Source organism: Mus musculus, chromosome 1 (genome assembly GCF_000001635.26).
Source record: "Mus musculus strain C57BL/6J chromosome 1, GRCm38.p6 C57BL/6J".
Taxonomy (NCBI): Eukaryota; Metazoa; Chordata; class Mammalia; order Rodentia; family Muridae; genus Mus; species Mus musculus.
The window spans coordinates 133,511,270-133,531,258 of record NC_000067.6 but is presented as its reverse complement, the minus strand read 5'-3'; the positions used below and the strand labels follow the sequence as shown (position 1 = coordinate 133,531,258).

The 19,989-nt window shown below is 44.1% G+C and overlaps 1 pseudogene; it reads right to left on the bottom strand.

Moving 5' to 3' along the window:
* Gm8596 (predicted gene 8596) lies at nt 949-1,799 on the bottom strand (annotated as a pseudogene).

Sequence of the window (19,989 nt, the reverse complement as noted above, 5' to 3'; positions counted from 1 at the left end):
GATGGCTCAGCAGTTAAGAGCACTGGCTGCTTTCCCATAAAACACCGGTTTAATTCCCTGCACCTACCTATTGGCTCACAACAGTCTCTAAATCCAGTTCCAGGGGATTTGACTCCCTCTTCTGGCCTCAGCAGGCACCAGGTATTTACATGTAATACTGACTGACATACATCCCCTCCCCACCCCCACCCCCACTCTGCCATCCCCATCCCCATCCCCATCCCCATAAAGACCCTGTGGTTACTTTATCTGCCCCTGCACATTACAAAGAAGCTGAACACAAAGGGAGGAGTTATTGATCACTGCTAGAAGAAGAACTTATCCCATTGTTGGGATCTGGGGTTATGTCCAGTTCAATGCAGATCAGGGAGCTAGGTTGCTCTGAGCATTGTTGGGAGAGGGGTGTGTCCACAGGGAATGCAGATGGGGTGCTAGGTTGCCAGGTACATTGGTAGAAGAGGGATGTGAGTATACACTGAGCCAACTGGAGTCCCAAGTTGCTAAGCTATGTCTTATGTACTTCAGCACCATGAAAAGATAAAGAAACTGCAAATATTGACACAAGAGATAGAAAACATGACCCAACCATATGTTGTGTAAAAGAGACATGTTTCAGATTGAAGGACACAGAGGTTAAAACTGAAAGGATGAAAACAAAACAAAACAACAACAAAAAAAACAATACTTACATAACTGAGAACAGCCAGAGTGGTGTAGAAACTGAGAGGAGACAAACAACTGCTCCTCAGGGTAAAAGAGAGCATTCTCTAACAGGAGGCAAGCAAGAGGGGCGAGCCTGCTACCACAGAACACCAGAGGGCAAAGCAGGAAGATTGTAGGTCTAAAGGCATTGGTAATTGCAGCAAGGTTCTGTCTCAAGGATAGAGGGTGAGTGTGAGTGTGTGTGTCTCAATCAGTAACTCATAACAATCATAAACTTTAAAAAATTTTTGTAGTTATATTTATGTACAGAAAACTTAGTATACATTTAACCCATTTAGTGGTGAGTTCTTTAGCCTTCACCTTTTCCAGCTTGGCAATGCAAGTCACAGATCTAGGACCCAGGACGTAGCCTCCCCAGTGGCCACAGATCTCGACATATCTGTCATTATAATTGGTCCTAATAGCTTCCATCAGCTTAGCCAGACCACCCTTGTCTTCCGAGTTAACCTGTGTGAAGGCAACAGTGGTACACGTCTTCCTGTGGATCAGGCACTCCAGCCTGGCCTTTCACTTGATGATGCAATCCGCGCACCCCCCATCTTTCGACACAGGGCAGGCAGGAAAACCACCACTCAATGGGGTCTACGTCATGGGCAGTCACCACCAGCTGAGTCTTCTTGTTCTCCACCTAGGTGGTGACTGTATTGACCCCTGCTCAGAGGACAGGTAGTCTCTTAGTTGGGACGTCGCCTTTGCCAGCAGCTTTCTTCTCAGCACAGGCCAGTAGCCTTTGCTTCTTCTGCTGCATTGTCTCTGGCCTGTACTTGTGGGCAAGCTGTTTGCCTGTCCAGGGACTGGGTGAACTGGTTAATAGCAGGAGGTACTTTGAGCCACTTATAGAGGATGGCTCTTTACCATTGCAGCCTGATGTAGCAGGGCCATTTGACAAAGCGTGTTAGATCTCTTTTGGGCTAGATGTCCTGCCCAATGCTGAAGTTCTTGGGCCTTTTCTCAAACAAAGGATTGACCACCTTTTCACCTTTTTGGCCTCCTGTTTCTTGATGGTGGCAGGGGCCAGAGCCACCTTCTTCCCCTTGGCTTTCTTTCCTTTGGGCATCTTGCTCATCTGGTAGAGAGAGAGCAATCATAAACATTTTTTCCTCTTTTTTTTATTAGCTATTTCCTTTATTTACATTTCAAATGTTTTCCCCTTTCCTGGTTTCCCCTCTGAAAACCCCCTATCCCTTCCCCCTCGCCCTGCTCCCCAACCCACCCACTCCTGCTTCCTGGCCCTGGCACTTCTCTATACTGGGGCATAGAGCCTTCACAGGACCAAGGGCCTCTCTTCCCACTGATGACCGACAAGGCCATCCTCTGCTGCATATGTAGCTAATCATAAGCATTTTTGTACTGAACAATTGAGCCTCAAATGGACAGAATTGAAGGAAGCCATAAGGTGACTCAATAATCACAACTTGAGCCTTCAATACTTCACACTCAATAGAACAGCTAGGCAGGATCAACAAGGAGGCAGAGTTGAACTTTATAAACAAAGGAAACACTGCCCCAGCCCAGCCGCATTCATTTTCAAATGAACAACCATTCTCCAAGTTCACAAGACCATCTCAACTCAAGTTCTACGAGAGCTGGCTGCGTGGCCTCTTCAGAGATGAAGGTAAGAAGCTCTCTGTCTCAAGGCCAGCCTGGGAAACTTACTTAGACCCTGTGTCAATCACAGCTGTATCATGTTGATACAGCTCAGCAGTAGAGTGCTTGCCCAGCACGTATGAGAGCCTGGGTTTAATTCGCAGCAATGCATCCAAATAAATTACGCAAAGTACAATCGATCGATGGAATCAGCAGTCAATGACAGAAGGCTATCTGGACAAATCTGGACATTTTACACACACTGCTAAATAACAGAACATAAGGAACACAACTAACATACACACTCTTAAGATACTACTTGTTTTTTTCCAGAAAGGGTCTCACTCTGAAATCCTGGCTGACCTTGAACTCAATATATCTGCCTGCCTCTGTCTCCTAGTCCTGGGAGCAAAGGTATAGGATGCTTTACATCCAGCAGGGCTGTAGATTTTAACTTGCCTTTCTTAAAAGTTCTTAAAGGAAATGACTTTGTAACTGTCTACTTTTTAGAAACAACAGTTAAAGTGTCAACCACCAAGTCCTTTGAAATCCTTAAGAAATTTTAAATTTTACTTTTTCTCTTCTTTCTTCTTTCCTTCCTTTCTTTTTCTTTTTATGAGTTAGAGCCTCTCGGTGAGTTCAGGATGGCCTTGAACTTTGTAGTTAGAGCTGCTCAGCTTTCCAAGTAGGATTGCAAATATACACTGCCACACCCAGCTTAGATCGTCCAGAACAGTGAGCCGTCAGAGGCTCTTATATCCACACAGTGCTATTGGCTCTAGAATGCATGGATGACAGCCTGGGAGTGTCCTGACTGGTGGCTGCTGTTCCTCATCATTAGCAGTGATAAGAATAAAGGAAGGACAAAAGTAGGCTCAGGGACTCAGCCCACACTACACCCTATAAGTGGGCTCTGCTCCATCACTAGCCTCACAGAACAAAAGAACAGAGACAAAAGAGAAACCTGAACACCCTCCACAGCTGGACTGCCTCCGCCAGACAGCCACTGTGACTCCCAGGGGACCCAAAAAACATTTCTAGTGTGTTCTGTCCTTCTTGGGTGGCAGAGCTCCCAGGATCCAGGTCACGTTAAGTTCCAGAGCCTGAGCTGCACAAAGCAAAGATCCAGGCCTCCAGTGGGAGCCACTCTAAAGGAAGTTTCCACCCAGCAGGTGGCCAGCCTTTGCCTTCACCAGCCTACGTCATTATCTATAAAATTCATACTTGAGAATTGCACAATCGAGTTACAAAATAAATCAATAAATCACACTAACATCTCCTACTTTTAAGTAGGCTTCTCATGTGTGTTGGGCACATTCACAGTTCATGTTTACAGGAGACCTATGGGTTGTGGGTTGGACATACATGGTAGAGGGGGAAGGTATGGATTTGAATACAGCTTTGTCTTAAGAGGATACCTTGAGACCTGGCAGCGGTGGCACATGCCTTTCAACTCAGCACTCAGGAAGCAGAGGCAGGTGAATCTCTGAGTTCAAGGCCAGCCTGCCTGGTCTACTGAGGAAGTTCCAGGACAGCCAGGGCTACACAGAGATACCTTAGAGAGTGAGAAAGAGGGGGGAGGGAGGGAAGGGAAGGGGAAGGGGAAGGGGAAGGGGAAGGGGAAGGGGAAGGGGAAGGGGAGGGGAGGGAAGGGAAGGGAAGGGAAGGGAAGGGAGAGGGGAAGGGAAGGAAGAGGGGAAGGGAAGGGAGAGGGGGAGGGAAGGGAAGGGGGAAGGGAAGGGAAGGGAAGGGAAGGGAAGGGAAGGGAAGGGAAGGGAAGGGAAGGGAAGGGAAGGGAAGGGAAGGGAAGGGAAGGGAAGGAAAAGATGGAGGAAGACCATTCTGAAGTTGACATTCAGCTAGTTTTGAGAACCTTTGGTCCAAATGGCTTTTGAAAGAATAAAGCATTGTTCTTCAGTTTTGTAGCTGTGAGCTGGGCCTCACTGGGCCAAGAATATTAACATTTTCAGACAGCTGGTTAGCTGAGGCCTGAAGGTTCTGGAACAAATCATGGCTTCTCAGAGAGCAGAATTATTAGACCAATTTACCTTAAGCCAAGAAACTTAGATTCAATCTCTGAGCAAAGAAATAAACAGCATACCAATAATCAGAAGCTGATGGTGTCCCAAATGGGCCAGTCTGACCTCAGCTTACAGAGCCTGGAAATAAGCAATGGTGAGTACCCAGAGCGCAAATCATCTTAGACTCTCTTAGACCCATCAAAAAAAAATAGTGGTTTGCTTTTTTTTTAATCTTTGAAAAAATTATGAAATTATATGTCTATGATGCATGTGTGCAAGATTCGCTCACCCATGTTTGCACATGTGCTCAGAGGACAGAGATTAATGCCCAGTGTCTTCTAGCCCTCCCAGCCTTTCTACTTATTTATTTTTGAATCAAGGTCTCTCATCAAAGATAGAGCCTACAGTTGCAGCCAGACTGTCTGTCTGTCCTGGAACTCACTCTGTAGACCAGGCGGGTCTTGAACTCAGAGATTCACCTGCCTCTGCCTCCTGAGTGCCGAGTTGAAAAGTATGTGCCACTGCTGCCAGGTCTCAAGGTGTTCCCCTTAAGAAAGTTATATACAAATCCATACCTTTCCCTTCTACCAAGTATGTCCAACCCACACCCATAGGGCTCCTGCAAGCCAGGCCAACTGTGAATGTGTCCAACACACATGATAAGCCTTCTTAAAGTAGGAGACCTTAGTGTGATTTATTGGTTTGGTTTGTAACTCAATTGTGCAGTTCTCAAGCATGAACTGTATAGACGATGATGTTGGGTTGCAAGGTCAACGTGGAATCACATCATCTCTGCCCTGGGATTCCAGGCTCATGCCTCCAGATCCAGCTTCTACCTGGGTGCTAGGGATGCAAACTCAGTTTCCCCATGCTGGAACAGCAAATGCACTCCTCCTCCTGGGTCATCCCTACAGCCCCCTCCCATTTCCTTTTTTTTTTTTTTTTCCTCATTCTGTTTACCTCTAGCCTTTGCATCTGGCCTAACATTCTCATGACCATTAGGTAAACCTCTTGGAATGTATTGTTAAGCTTAGTTAATGTTTGGTATGGTCTGATGAAAAGCAGACCACTAGCCTCTAATGACCCTAAAGCTAAGATGCTAACTGATAACATCTGAAAGCCATAGGAAATGTCTGCTTGATGCGGCCTCCAAACCTAATGCCCCACCCCGCCCGCCAGTGCATTTGTTAAAAGTATTGATTTATGGTGCTGGAGGGATGGCTCAGAAGTTAAGAGCACTTGTTGCTCTTACAAAAGATCCATCTATAATCCCATTTCCAAAGGATACAATGCTCTCTTCTGACCTCCATAGGCACCAGGCACACATGTAGTACACATATACATAACTGCAAAACACTTGTGTGCATAAAAAGTAAATAAGCCAAAACTAAGTTTTTTTTTAATGTACTGGTTTGTGGCTTTCTTTTTACTTTGGCTAAAAATTCCATATAGCAGCTCCTACTTGAAGATAGTCTGACCTGAACCCATATTCCTGGGTCTTGGTCACTCCTATTTGGCTAAGGATAAACCATCTCTTATTTTATTTAAAGGAGTTACTGATTTGTGTCTACGCATACTGCTGTTGAGATCTGTAAGTCCTATCTTTAGTAGCCTGAGCCATCCAGGCCCAGCATGTGGCTAGGAACAGTGTCTGGGACCGAACTGGAAGTTTTCTTGATCCCCTGCCCCAAGAGGAAATCTTTATATGGCTTGACTGCCTTCCACCGTGGTCAGAAAGTAAGGTTGTTGCAAGTGGCTGGTCTCAACCGCTTTGTCCACCTGGAGCCAGGATATCAGGCTAGTGTCCTGGTTCTCCTCATCTCTGCTGTTGTGACCCTCTTCAGGGCTTGCTTGGGCTGGGGCTGAAGGCTTATTGTCATGTCTCTGAGCATTCACTCTTACCTATCTGTCTATCCTTAACCCAGGAGAGCCTTAGTGCTCATGACAAGAGTATATACTACCTTCCTGCTCTATGTCATCCTAAGAAATTAGGTTATAAACTCTCAAAGGACAGCTCTGTTTCAACTGGCTTCAAGATAAATAAGCATTATATAAGTTGGATATTTTCAAAAATTTACAGAAATTAGGGAAACTGATCCTTTATACTCTTAACAAAGAAATACTCTTGAATACTATTAAAAAAGAACTCAGAAAAAATTTAAAACTCAAGTTGACATAATGAGACAAATTTTTAGCAATCAAAAACAAAGTTAATGATTTCAGTTTAGCAAAAAAGAGCTAAGATGGACTGAAGTGTAGCCCTGGTGGTTACATTCTTCTAGTCATAGGCATTAAGTTAAACTTACATTCATATGTATGCAAATAAATTAGTATATATTTAAATTCCTAAATTAAAGCATTTAAAAATTTTTTATTGTATGTATGTGTGATGTATGTATGCACCCATGCAAGGACACGTGGAAGCCAGAGAAGGATACCTAGTGTCTTCGATGGATTTTACCCTACTGCCTTGAGACAGGGTCTTTCTGTGAACCAGAAGGTGTCTGTTTTGCCTAGGTTTGCTCGCCAGTATCTTAGTTACAGTTCTATCTCTGTGAAGAAATACCTTGACTCTTTAAAAAGCAGACGTTGAGTTGGGGGCTTGCTTCCAATTCTAGGTTAGTCCACGATCATCATGGCAGGAAGCAGACAGATGTGGCTGCCAGCGAAGCAGTCACTTTACATCCTGATCCTCAGGCAGACAGCTGATCAAAAGCACGAAAGAGGGCCTGGGCTTTTGAAATCTCAAGGTTCACTCCCAGTGACACACCTCCTCCAACAAGGCCATGCCTCCTAATCCTCCCAAAACAGCTCCACAATTGAGGACTGAGCATGCAAATGTAGGAGCAGATGGGTGGTGGGAGGAGATGGGAGGGGGGAAGGGAGAGGAGGAGGGGGTGAGACACTCTCACTTGAACAACTACAGCACCATTTTTTTTTTTTTTTTTTGGCCTGGACAATTGAAACGCACTATGGATGTGTCTCCAATTTGTAGTATTTATGAAGTTAAAATCAGACTGTGATACTTCTCTGTAAGCCGTCAGCTCCTGCTCGTTACATGGTCCACCCCTAATGTGACTCCAGCTCTCCTGTATCCCTTCCTTACTCACCCACTGCTCTTCTCCTGAGCTGTGAAGACACTTAAGACCTCCGTGAGCATCCTTCCCAGCCCAGAACACTCGTGTTTGCTGTAGATGTGCTATGTGAGGCTGGATCTGTGGGAAGCCACATACGCCATTACAAGGTGGCACTGGCTACCGCTGGCCACCACCCATAAGTTTGGATAAACAACCAGTGTGCGCATGTGCAGTAGAGTTTTTTGCCTGGCCTGAGGCATGCAAATGAGGTACTGAAAGCATAACCAATCGGGTGTAGACACGCCTCTCCTAGGTCTATATAAGCAGCGCCAGTTCTGGGGCTCGAGGTCTTTTCGCCTCTGCAATCAAGCTCTTCCAATAAACGTGTGCAGAAGGATCCTGTTGTGGCGTCTTTCTTGCTGGCGAGTCGGGCGCTCACATGGATCCTTTTTCCCTCTAATCCATGATAACATGAAATAGCCTAGTTTTGGCATGAAGAGATGACTCAGTGGTTAAGAGCACTGGATACTCTTCCAGAGGAGCCAGGTTCAGTTCCCAGCATACACATGGCTCACAATTGGCATTAACTCCTGCCTGACACTGTCATACAAACGTATATACAGTCAAAACACTAATGTACTTAAATAAGAATAAATTATTGAAAAGAAAGAAATAGTCTGGGTACTGTACCCCCATTTCCTGTCAGGAATGTTTAAGATCTGTGCCACATCCTAGGTCTCTGGGGCACCTTCTGCCTCATGATAAGCCTCTGCTCTGTGCACACCTAGGCATTTCTAATAACTATGACTCAGGATGGAGTCCTGAGATAGCCAGGGCTGAGCAGAGCCAAGTCCAAGAGATTAGAGGGTTAGCATGGGAAGGAGGTGAGAGGGAGGCACCGGGACATCAGTACTGTGGAAACCTGATCAAGGGCTGTTGAGATAACTCAGTCTGACTGATCAAATTCAATCTCTAGAATGCAGATGGTAGAGAACCTACTACTGCAAGTTGGCCTCTGACTTCCATGTGTGCCCTGCCCCCCCACTTTTAAACACAAGTTTTAAAAAATGCAATATTTGATGAGTTTCCGTCCTGCTAAAAACATGCCAGGGCCTGGAAGGCCTGCAGGCCCTTCATGTTCTCCCTGTGTAGCTAGTGACATATTTTCTAGTATCTTCTACAACAAACTGGTATATATACAGTATTCTTTTTTTAAATATTTTTATTTATTTATTATATGTAAGTACACTGTAGCTGTCTTCAGACACCCAAGAAGAGGACATCAGATCTCATTATGGATAGTTGTAAGTCATGTGGTTGCTGGGATTTGAACTCAGGAACTTTAGGAAGAACAGCAAGTGTCTTAACCACCGAGCCATCTCTCCAGGCCCACATACAGTATTCTTATCAAGTGATCAAACCCAAGAAATAGGGACAGGAATCCAATTTATAGTAACTAAAAAGCACAGATCATAGTCTTGGTTGGCATCTAAGGAAGGGACAGATTTGTTTGTTTGAGCCAGTGTCTCACTCTGATACCCTGGGCTGTCTAGAACTCACTATGCAGCTAGCTTCAAACGTTAAGTAATACTCCTGCCTCAGTTTGGGATTACAGTGTGAATCCCCTTAACATAGGGGTACATTAAATCCCACTTGATGTCTAACAGCGGTTCTCAGGAGGGTCAGGAGATCATCTAAGACTATTGGAAAACAGGGATATTTACATTATGATTCATAGCAGTAGCAAAAATGCAGTTATACAATTATGGAGTTATAAAGTAACAATGAAAATAACTTTATAGTTGGGGTCACCACAGCATGAGGAACTATATTAAATGGTCACAGCATTAGGAAGGAAGATTAAGGTTGAGAACCACTGAGGTAGCAGCAGTTTTGTGGGCCATCAACTTGTAAGGTTTGATGCTATCTCCAGGTGGACAGGATGGTGTCAGAATGGAGTTGAAGTATAGGACACACAACAGATATCCCCCAAGGACCTGCTCGTCGGTCAGGAAAAATTGCCAGGACTCTTTGTTTTGTGTTTTGTTTTGTTTTTGTTTTTTTAGACAGGCTCTCATGTAGCCCAGGCTGGCCTCAAACTCTTCTGTAGCTGAAGCCAGCCTTGAATTCTTCCTGCTTCCACCTCCCAAGTGCTAAGACTATAGGAGTGCATCGCCTCTCCAGGCTCCCCACACTTTCTGATTGCCAAAGTGGGCATACTAGATTCAGACACTAGGCAAGGTAGTCACTCTCAGAGTCAGGCTCCAGTACTAGTGGGGAGAGGTTACCCCTTTAAAGTGCTTCTGAAGTGCCTTCAAAGTTGGTCCGTGGTTTCACCCAAGGCTCTGGAGAGAAACTCCCAAGGACTAACTCCGTGCTGAGGAATGAGCTCGCTTCTATCTGTGCCCATATGTATGGATCCTCCCCGCTATAAAAACAGGAAGAATGTTCGACAAAATCAGCTCCACTGTCTTCCTTCTTGCTACAGCAGCTGGTCCTGCCTCTGCTCTCTTCTCGGAGCTGAGCCTGGAGCAGGGAGAAGAGCTCCTGAGTTTGAATGGCTGCCTTTTACAGCCCCACCCCCACCCCCGTCCCCGTCCCCGACCCGCTCCCATCACGTCCCCACGCTCATGGCTGCCCATGCCTACTAAGCACTAGAATCTAAACTGTCTAAGGCATGCTTCCCTTCATGGCTTACTTTCCATGGAAGCAAGGATCTTACCCTAATCGCCTGTCCAAGGCCAAGAATGTGACACCCAGTGGTTAAAATCACAGTGGCGACTTGTTCATAATGAAGGACCACCAGCCGAATGGCCTGGCCTCACTAGGCACAATGCGTACCCTTCCAAAGCTGAGCGGCAAGACATGAGTCAGGCCCGTGGCCTTCCTTAGAAGCCTAGGGCATCATTCACAGGCCCAGCATGAAGGCACGGGCATCTGGTAGCTAGTTGTGTGCTTATCTGCTGCAACCTAGCCAGGAATGTCACCCCTTCCCCCAGACCACATTCCATTTCTAGGCCTGCCGGGAAAGGGGCCCCTCTGAAGCAAGGCTTCCCTAACCAGAGGCTGTTCACAGGCGCCAAGGTCCGGACTATAGCAGTTCTTAGTTCTGTCTCCATAATTCCTGGTCAGATATTCAGGATTCCAACCTTGGGCATCAGCCTCTCACATGGAAAGGGAACAAACCATTTTGTCTTATGTCTTAAAAAGATGTACTGGTGGTGTGAGGGGTGCCGAGGCCATAAGAAGAGAATTCGGGCAGTTGTGAGCCACCTGACATGGGTGCTGGGAGCCTAACCCAGGTCCTTTGTCAGAGCAATATGGGCTCTTAACCACTGAGCTGTCTCTCCAGCTCCCACTCTTGATCTTTTAAGCCTTTGTTCCCCTACATCTTGTTCACCCTCACAGCCACACTTCCCTTTTCTTTATTCTCCCCTGCTCTTACTGGCTTCCTTAGCCCCCTTAGATAACTTTACTTCTAACTTCAAGTCATACATATAATACATGTATGTATGTATGTATAATGTATGTATGTATAATATATGTATGATTCTGTGTGTCATATAAAACTCCAGGAACTACGAATGAAAGAAAGGAATCACACACTATTTGTCTTGCTTTGGTTGGCTTAATTTGCTTACGAGGATCTCCACTTGCATCCATTTTCCCGCAAACGATAACTTCTTTATGGCTAAGAACAATACCATTGTGCACCATGTTTTCTCTACCCATTCCTTTGTTGATGGACACAGAGGTTGCTTGCACAACTTAGCTATTGCGAATAGTGCTGCCATTAACGTAGGTGTGCAAGTATCTCTGATAAGTCAACTTGGAGTCTTTGGGTAAATACCCTGGAGTAGTGTGACTGGCTCACATGAAAGACCTATTATTGTTGGGCTATATTGTTTGTGCGTTTTGGAGAGGTTCTTAATTTAATTTTATTTTTTAACAGTGTGTGTGTGTGTGTGTGCACGTGCTCGTGCTTGCAGGCCCTCATATGTCATATAGCACATGTGGAGATCAAAAGACAACTTGTAGGGAGCTGCTTCTCTACATCCATCATGTGTGTTCTAGGGCTGAGTATCCAGTCATCGGGCCGGCAGCAAGCATCTTTTGTTAACAAACAGGCGTTCCCACTGGCCTGCTCTCCAGAACCTAGCAGCTTACATCATCACCTGTAGGCATGTGCTTCACAAAAATAGCATCACGGGTCTGCCCCCCACCCCCTGCCTTGTTTCTCTCTCTGTCTCCTTGTCTGTCTGTCTGTCTCCTTCATGTCCCCACTCCAAGGTGGTCTTTCACTCTCTCCTCCCCTAACCTCTTACACTATATCAGTTGCATGCTGTAATTTCTCAGGGGCACACTTTGGCTCTGGCCATCAAATGTATCCCCCACCTCGCTGCCTTTTATCCTATCACCTTTGCCTGATGAAACACCATACTTCCCTATTGTTAGATTTTTGAGAACCTCCACACTGTCTTCCATGGCTGGACCAGTTACAGCCCATCCAGCAATACATAAGGTTCCCTTTCATCCCTGTCTTTGTCAGCATCTGTTGTTATTTATTTTCTTATTGATGACTTCATTCAGATGGAGGTATTCTGCATTTGGATGTGGCTTTGATTTGCATTTCCTCCAAGGCTAGTGAGGATAATCCATCTCATGGTATTGACCATATGTATTTCCTCTTTGGACAAGAGTCTGCTCACTTCGTTGTTCATTTGTTAATTGGGTTGTTTGTTTCCTTGCTGTTTCGGTCTTCTTCATATGTTCTAGACATTAATCATCTGTCAGACGTAGTCGCAGAGATGTTCTCCCGTTCTGTAGTCTGCCTCTTCGCTCCATTAACTCTTACCTTTTCTGTACGGAAGCTTTTAAATTTCTTGTAGATCCATTTGTCAAACGTTGGCCTCACTTCCTGAGCATCTCGGGTCCTACTGAGAAAGCCTTTGTGTATATATATCTGTGTCTCATTTTATTTTTAATTCCCCCCCCCTTTTTTTTTTGCATGTATGTCTGTGTATCGCTTGTGTGTGTGGTGTCCTCAGAGGCCAGAAGAGGGTGTCGGATCCCCTGGAACTGGAGTTGTGAGCTGCCATGTGAATGCTGAGAACTGAACCTGAGTCCTCTGGAAGAACAGTCAGTGTTCCTAACCACTGATATAACTCTCCCACTCTTTAAGCTTTTCCCCTACGTTTCCTTCCATTTCAGAGTTTCAGTCTTCCATTAAGGTCTTCGATCTATTAGGAGTTACTTTTTGTCATGGTAAACTGTGTTGGCGAATTTTTTGTTAATAGGACATAGGTTAGAGTCCTTTGAAATGAGGAAATTTCAATAATTTCAATTGGGAAGATGCCACAATCAGACTGGCCTGTAGACAAGCTGTGGGGCATTTCCTTGATTGAGGATTTATGTGGAAGTGCCCAGCCCACTGTGGAAGGTGCCATCCCTGGGCAATATATAAGAAGTCCTGGGGTATATAAGAAAGCAAACTAAGCAAGGCAGAAAAAGTGAGGCCGTGAGCAGCATGCCTTCATGGCCCCCTCCAGGCTCCTGCCTTGAGTTCTTGCCTTGGCTTCCTTCAGTGATGGATTGCGATCGGGACATGCAAGCCAAGAAGCCAGTGAATCTCAACCTGTGGGTCTCGACCCCCTGGGGTTGCATATCAGATATTTACATTGTGATTCACAGCTGTAGCAACTTAAACAGTCTCAAAATAGCAATAAAATAACTGTATGGTTTAGGCTCACGACAACATGAGGAGCTGTGTCAAAGGGTCACAGCATTAGGAAGGTTGAGAACCACTGTGAAACCTTTGCAATCCAAGTTGCTTTGGTCATGGTGTTTTAAGACACAATAGGAACCAAACTAAGACGGTGAGATAGAAGGATGGAGTTTCCCTCTTCCACACGTGAATATCCACTTGCTGAAGAAGATGTCTTTTCTTCTGCGTGTATTATTGGCAAAGATACTTCAGCTGCTGCCGTGCAGGTTTTTATCTGTCTCTATGCCTTTCCATTGATCTGGGTGTCTGTCATTGTCTCAAGACCGATACTGAGAAAACCAGGGTCCCTCTTGAAGTTTGTCTCATTAATAGCGTAGTTTGACAAGGACTGGCACAGAAGCTCAAGAACAATTTTATTAGCATTTAAAAGAAAATCCTCTGAGGCAGACAAGCTATAAATCTCAGCAACTGCCCAGAGGAGGAGAATGACAGAGAGAAGGTAAAAGGCACGTTGTTTGAATTACCTGAATGAAGGTCTTCCCAAACCTCATTTCGAGGTGTGCGGGTTGCTCAGAGAAAGACCAAGGAAGCCTAAAAGTAACAGAAAAGAGCATTCTCACCTCTGGCCAGCACCAGGAAGAGACAGAAAAGAGGGAAAATGAAAGGTTGTAGAGAAGAGAGCAGACAAAGCCAAACTCCATAGGTTCATAGAGACCAAGCTGGGGGTAGAAATTCTGGGTAGGAAAAGTATGGCGTCTCAGTAAAGAAAGAATGGATCTAGGTGCTGGAGAGACGGCACGGGTACAGGCACTAAAGAGAACTTGCTGCTCTTTCAGAGGACCCAGGTTTGCTTTCCAGAACTCACCTGGTGGCTAACACTCACATGTAACACTAATTCCAGAGAATGCAACACCCTCTTCTGGCCTCTGAAGGCACTGCACACTCAAGGTACACAGACACACATGCAGGCAAAATACCCATACACGTAAAAAAAAAAAAACCTGAAAAATAATTATTATCGTTGTTCTATCTCTTTAGCATGAATTAATTCATCTTCCTAGGGGCTGGTCCCTTTGTCAAGGGTTTTACTAGGCCCAACTGGAATGTCAGGTCTCTAGCTGGCCCACAAAGGATTCTTTTTTCTTGTTCAGTTTTCCCTTAGTGGGGCTTTGTTGTTGTTGTTGTTGTTGTTTTAACAGTATTATGACAGTTTTGATTCCATGGCTCAGTAGTATAACTTGAAATCAGTTATGACAATATTGCCAGCATTAGCCTTTTGCTAGGTGGGTTTTTTCTTGCTTCCATATAGATTTTAATATTTTTTCTACTTATGTGAAGAGTGGCCTTAGAATTTTTGACTTAGGTTGTACTGAATCTGTAGATTGCTCTTGGGAAAAAAACTTGGTGGTGGTGGTGGTGGTGGTGGTGGTGGTGGTGGTGGTAGTGGTGGTTTGTTTGTTTGTTTTACAATATCAATTCTTCTAATCTATGACCATGGGAGATCTTTCCAACCTCCAGTGCCCTCCTAGTCTAGTGCCCTCCATCGTTTCTTCCTTTGATGTTTGGAAGTTTTCATTGTAGCAGTTTTTCTGTCCCTTCACTGGGTTTTCCCCCTGGTTGTGTTGTGTTTTGAGGCTGTTAGGAATGGGATTGTCTCTCTGATTTCTTTCTTTGCACATTTTCCAGTAGTACATAGGGATGCTATTGAGTTTTGTGTGTTGATTTCCTATACTTGCACTTGGATGAAAGGGTCTAGTGGCTCGTAGAGGTTTTGGGGGAGTCTTTATTATACAACCTTGTCATCTGGAAGTAAGACTTGACTTCCTTCTTTGCCTTCATTTTCTTCTCATGTCCTACTGCTTTGTCTAGGACTACAGGTGCTACAGTGTAGTGAGAATTCTAGGTTCTTTAAAAACCAGGTATATTATGTGAATACGTTTTTGTACTAATCCCAGGAGTGAGATAATGGGCTGTTGCACTTTGTCATTAACTATGATTGTCGAGTGCTCTAGGGTGGGGCATGATTTTCCAGCTGCAGATAGTTTAATTCTGGGGACTTTAGGGAGGGAAGAAACGCCCCCAAGAGAGGTGGCACTCTGAGAAGAAGGCTACTGATCCCCCTGCTGCTCCTGGTTGCCATTGTTGGAGATATCCTGATGAGGAAGATTGAACTGGCCCCAAGACACTCAACGCCCCTCATCAGCAGGAAGTGGCCTATTCAGGTCTATATCTCCTTTCTCTCTACTCTTCTTTCCCTCCTACCTAGTGTCGCGGGTTGGAAGCGATCAGGGTGGAACAAGGGAAGAGGGGCAGAGGAATAAGAGCCCAATAAAGTAGTAACAAATCCGCCAACTCCTCGGGGACTAGGAGTGGAGACGGAGGGTGGGCATTGCTGTTGTGTTCTTGACCTTGCTGGAAAGGTTCACCTTTTCTTCCATCTGGCACAGTGGCAGTCTTGGGTGGCACAATGGCAGACTTGAGTGGCACAGAGGCAGACTTACATGGCTCAAAGCAGCCACTGTTACCTTGGGATTCATTCACTCCACTGCCGCCTTCTGGGCTTTTTCATGAATGGATGTTGAATTTTGTCAATAGCCTCTTGGCATGTGCTGAGATGATCTTGGGTATGCTGTCCTTGAGTCCAGTGACATGAAGGATTTCATTTACTGATTTGCTTATGTTGAACTATCCCAGTGTCTCAGGAATGAAGGCAATGTAATCACAATGAATGATCTTTTTTGATATGTTCTTGAGTTTGATTTGCAATTATCTAACTGAGACTTTATTCTCATTGCAGAGGCTGGTGCATGGTTTACTTCTGTTGTGGTGGTGATTGAATAAGAATGGCCCCCACAGGCTCATATATTTGAGTGATTAGTCATCAGGCTGTGGTTCTACTTGAGAAGGATCAAGAAGTGTGGCCTTGCCAGATGGCAGAGCACACCTTTAATCCCAGCACTCAGGAGGCTGAGGCAGGAGCAGATAGATAGATCTCCAGGTGTGAGGCGAGCCTGGTCTACAGAGGGAGTTGTGGGACAGACAGCGCTACACATAGACACCCTGCCTCAAACAAAACAAAGTAAACAAAACAGTATGGTCTTGTCAGAGAAAGTGTACCATTGCGGTGGGCTTTGATGTTTCAAAAGCCTAAGCCAGGCTCAGTGGCTCTTTTCCTTCCTGTTGCTTGGAAAAAGATGTAGAACTCTGAAGCTATTTCTCCAGCATCATGTCTGCCTGAAAGCTGCCATGCTCCCTACCATGCTGAGAATGGACTAAACCTCTGAAACTAACTGCACGCACACCCCAGTTAGATGCTTTCTTTTGTAAGAGTTGTCCTGGTCATGGTGTCTCTTCACAGCAGTAGAACACTGATGAAGACATCTAGTTTTGGTATCCTGGTAACATTGACTTTGTAAAGAGCATTTAGAAGCTCGCTTTCCTTTCCAATTTTATGGAATAATCTGAGAAAATTTAGTGTTAGTTCTTTCAGGGTTGGGGAGAATTCTTCAGGATTCCATCCAGGCATGGACTTTGTTTGACTGTCTGGTAGGTCATAGACATCTAGAAAGATATCCATTTCTTTTGTATTTTTCCTGTTTAGGAGCGTATGAGTTTTTGAGGGATATCCTTATGACTTGCTGAGTGTTGTTAGTATGTATTGTTTTGTTTTTGAGACAGGGTCTCCCTAATGGAGTCTCTGTGGACTGGAGCTCAGGATGTAGACCAGCCTGGCCTTGAACTGATACCAATGCTGCCTATGCTTCTGGGATTAAGTGTGCACCATCACACCTGGCTGGCTGCTCTTTATTGTAAAGTCTCTCTTCATTTCTAATGTTACTAATTTCAGTCTTTTCTCCTTTTTTTTGTTTATTTCATTAATTTCTTAAGAATTTCTCAACCTTATTTCTTTTTTCAAAGAACCAACATTTTCTCTTCTTCCTTGTTTTGTATTTCTTTTCATTAATTTCTGTCCTGATTTGGTTCTTTATTGTCATTATTGTTGTATTTGGTTTATTTCTGTCTTTACAAGGCCCTAGAGTGCATTCCTGTTATCTTTTCAGATCTCTGCTATGTTTTTTGTTTTTTTTTTTTTAATGTAGGCACTTAAGCCCATTACCTTCCCCACTCAGGACTCTTCTAATTTGTGTTCCATAGGTTTAAACACATTGAATTCCCATTTTCACTTGATTTGGGGATTTTTAAATTTTTTTTTTTTCTTCTTGATTTCTTCAGTAACCCTTCCACCATTTGGCACTCTATTGGTTAATTAGTTTGTGAATTTTCTGAGGTTTCTCCTGCTGTTGATACTTACCTTTATTCCACTGTGGTCAAATAAAATACAAGAAATTGTTTTTTGCTGTTTCCTAACGCACATTCTATTTCAGAGAGAGCTCCATGGACGGCTAAGAAGAGCGCCTTGTGTCGGGTGTTGAGAATGTGCCTGCTAGGTCTGTCTGAGCTGTCATTTACTTTCAATGCCTAATTTTTGTTTGAAGGACTTGTCCATTGATGAGGGTAGAGCATTGAAGTCACAATTGTTGTGCTGGTGTTAATCTGTGACTTTACCTCTGGTAGCATTTGCTCTATGAAATCGGATGCCCTTGTCTTTGGCACGTATATGTCTAGAATATTCACATCATAATAAAGGAGTGTTCCCCTAATCAGTATGTAGTAACCTTATTTATCTCCTTTGGCTGTTTTTGTTTGCTTGTTTGAAATCTGTCAGATACTAGAACAGTGTCATATTCTTAGTTCTATTTTCTTGGGGCATTTTTCTCTATCCTTTTAAACGTAGTGTGTCTTGATGATAAGGTCTGTTTCTTAGCAACAATAAATACATATGTTTTTAAACTCAGTCTGTCAGTCTGTATCTTTTCTTTTGGGAGAATTGGGACCATTACTATTTAAAGGTATCGTTGGGAGATGAGTATTAATTGCTGCCGTTTTATTGATTTGCGGTGTTTGGCATTTCCTTAATCTTTATTTGCTCTACCATTGCTCTGGTGTCATGTGCACTTTCCCACAACCTCTCGGAAGTGTTTATCTTCCACTTTGTATGAAGAATTCTTTTCAGTGTCCTCAATAAAGCTGCCTTGGTGGTCATAAATTCTTTAGGTTGTATGGTGGCTAAAGTTATGTTTTAAGTTTAAATTCCTGTGCTTAAGAGATGCATAAAACAAAAATTCCCCGACTATGCAAGACCCATTTGTCCAAGGACAGATAAGTTCCTGGAATGCTGAGGGCTGTGGTTCAAGTAGGATAACAAGTCACATTGTTCCCACTTCAGTAAACAAGGTTGGTTACCCCAACTGCACAGCTATGGTTGATCACAGTAGGAGGGAGGGTTGTATGCAGGAAGTACACCAGGGGATGTGTTTGACCTGACTGGATGAAGGTGCAAAGCACATAGCCTTGTGGATTTTACCTCTATAAGCACCAGACAGATGTAATTTGCAGCCCTTCTCTGGGAATCCCAGACGGTATAGACCTGGCCAGCGTCCGTGGTTCTGGCCAGTATTTAATAAAGCTTGCTTCAGATTTGTCTCAAAGATTATAATAGTGGTCTTATCCTCACCCCATGGGATTAACACCTGCTTTTATCATGGAAAGCTTTTCCTTCTCCTTCAGTTATAACCATTTTGCTGGGTACAGTAGCCCAAGTTTGCAGCTGAGGTCTTTCAGTACATGAGACACATCATTCCATGCCCTTCTGACTTTTAAAGTTTCAAAGATTTCTATTGAGAAATCAGGTCTTGCTCTGAGGGTCTCACCTCCTGTGAAACTCAGTACTTCTCTCTGGCAGCCCTTGACACTCATTTTTTGTTCTGTATAGTCAGTGTTTTAACTATAGCATGATGGGGGGGGGGTCGGTTTCTTTTCAGATTGTGTCTATTTGCTACTACTCTGTGCCTCTTGTACCTGGATTGGGAGAGTTTTCTGCTATGATTGCGCTGAAATGCAATTTCTATGGCTTTGCATGGAATTCTTCTACCTCTTCTTATGTCCATAATTTCTAGAGCTGATTTTTTATAATTTGCCAACAATCTCACGTGTTTCATCTGTATATATATATTTACTTACTTATTGATGTGATTAGTGAATGGGGGAGGGGCAGGCGGGGATGGAACTGAGGATTGGCAGCAAGTACCCTTGCCTACTGAGCCCTCTGTCACCCCCAGCCATACAGTTTTTAAAAATGTGTCCTTAATTGAGTGCTTGATTCCTCTGTTGTCTTCAAGCCCTGGTATCTGTCTTCCATATAATCCCATCTATTGGGAAGGCTTTCCTCTGAGCTTTCTGTTTGAGTTCAGGAATTTCATTGCCAGCAATCTTTTTGTGTATGTTTGTTTGTTTGTTTGTTTGTTTAATAATTCTTTTTATTGAATTCCATTTTCATATCAGGCATTGACTTTATTCTGCTGTTTGTGCTCTTTAGAAATCCATTCAAGAGTTTATTTGTATCCTCTTCAATTAAACCTATCGACAACCATTCTTTTGATTTCTTTGTCTAGAATTTCATCTTAGTCACAGTCCTTGGAGCCATTACTATGGGATTGGTAATTTTTGGAGGAGACATGTTGTCTTGGTGTCTTAATTGGTTTCTGTTGCTGTGATAAAACACTATGACCAAAAGTAACTTGTAAAGGAAACAGTTTATTTCACTTTAGAGTTTACAAGTCCATCCCTGAGAGAAGACAAGACATGGAATGATGGAGGGACCATGGGGCAGTATTGCTAATTGGCTTGTTCTCTAAGGCTTACTTATAACACCAGGGCCACTTAGCCTGGGAATAGCACTGGCCACCATGAGCTGGACTCTCCCACATCAATCATCAATCAAGAAAATGCACTGCAG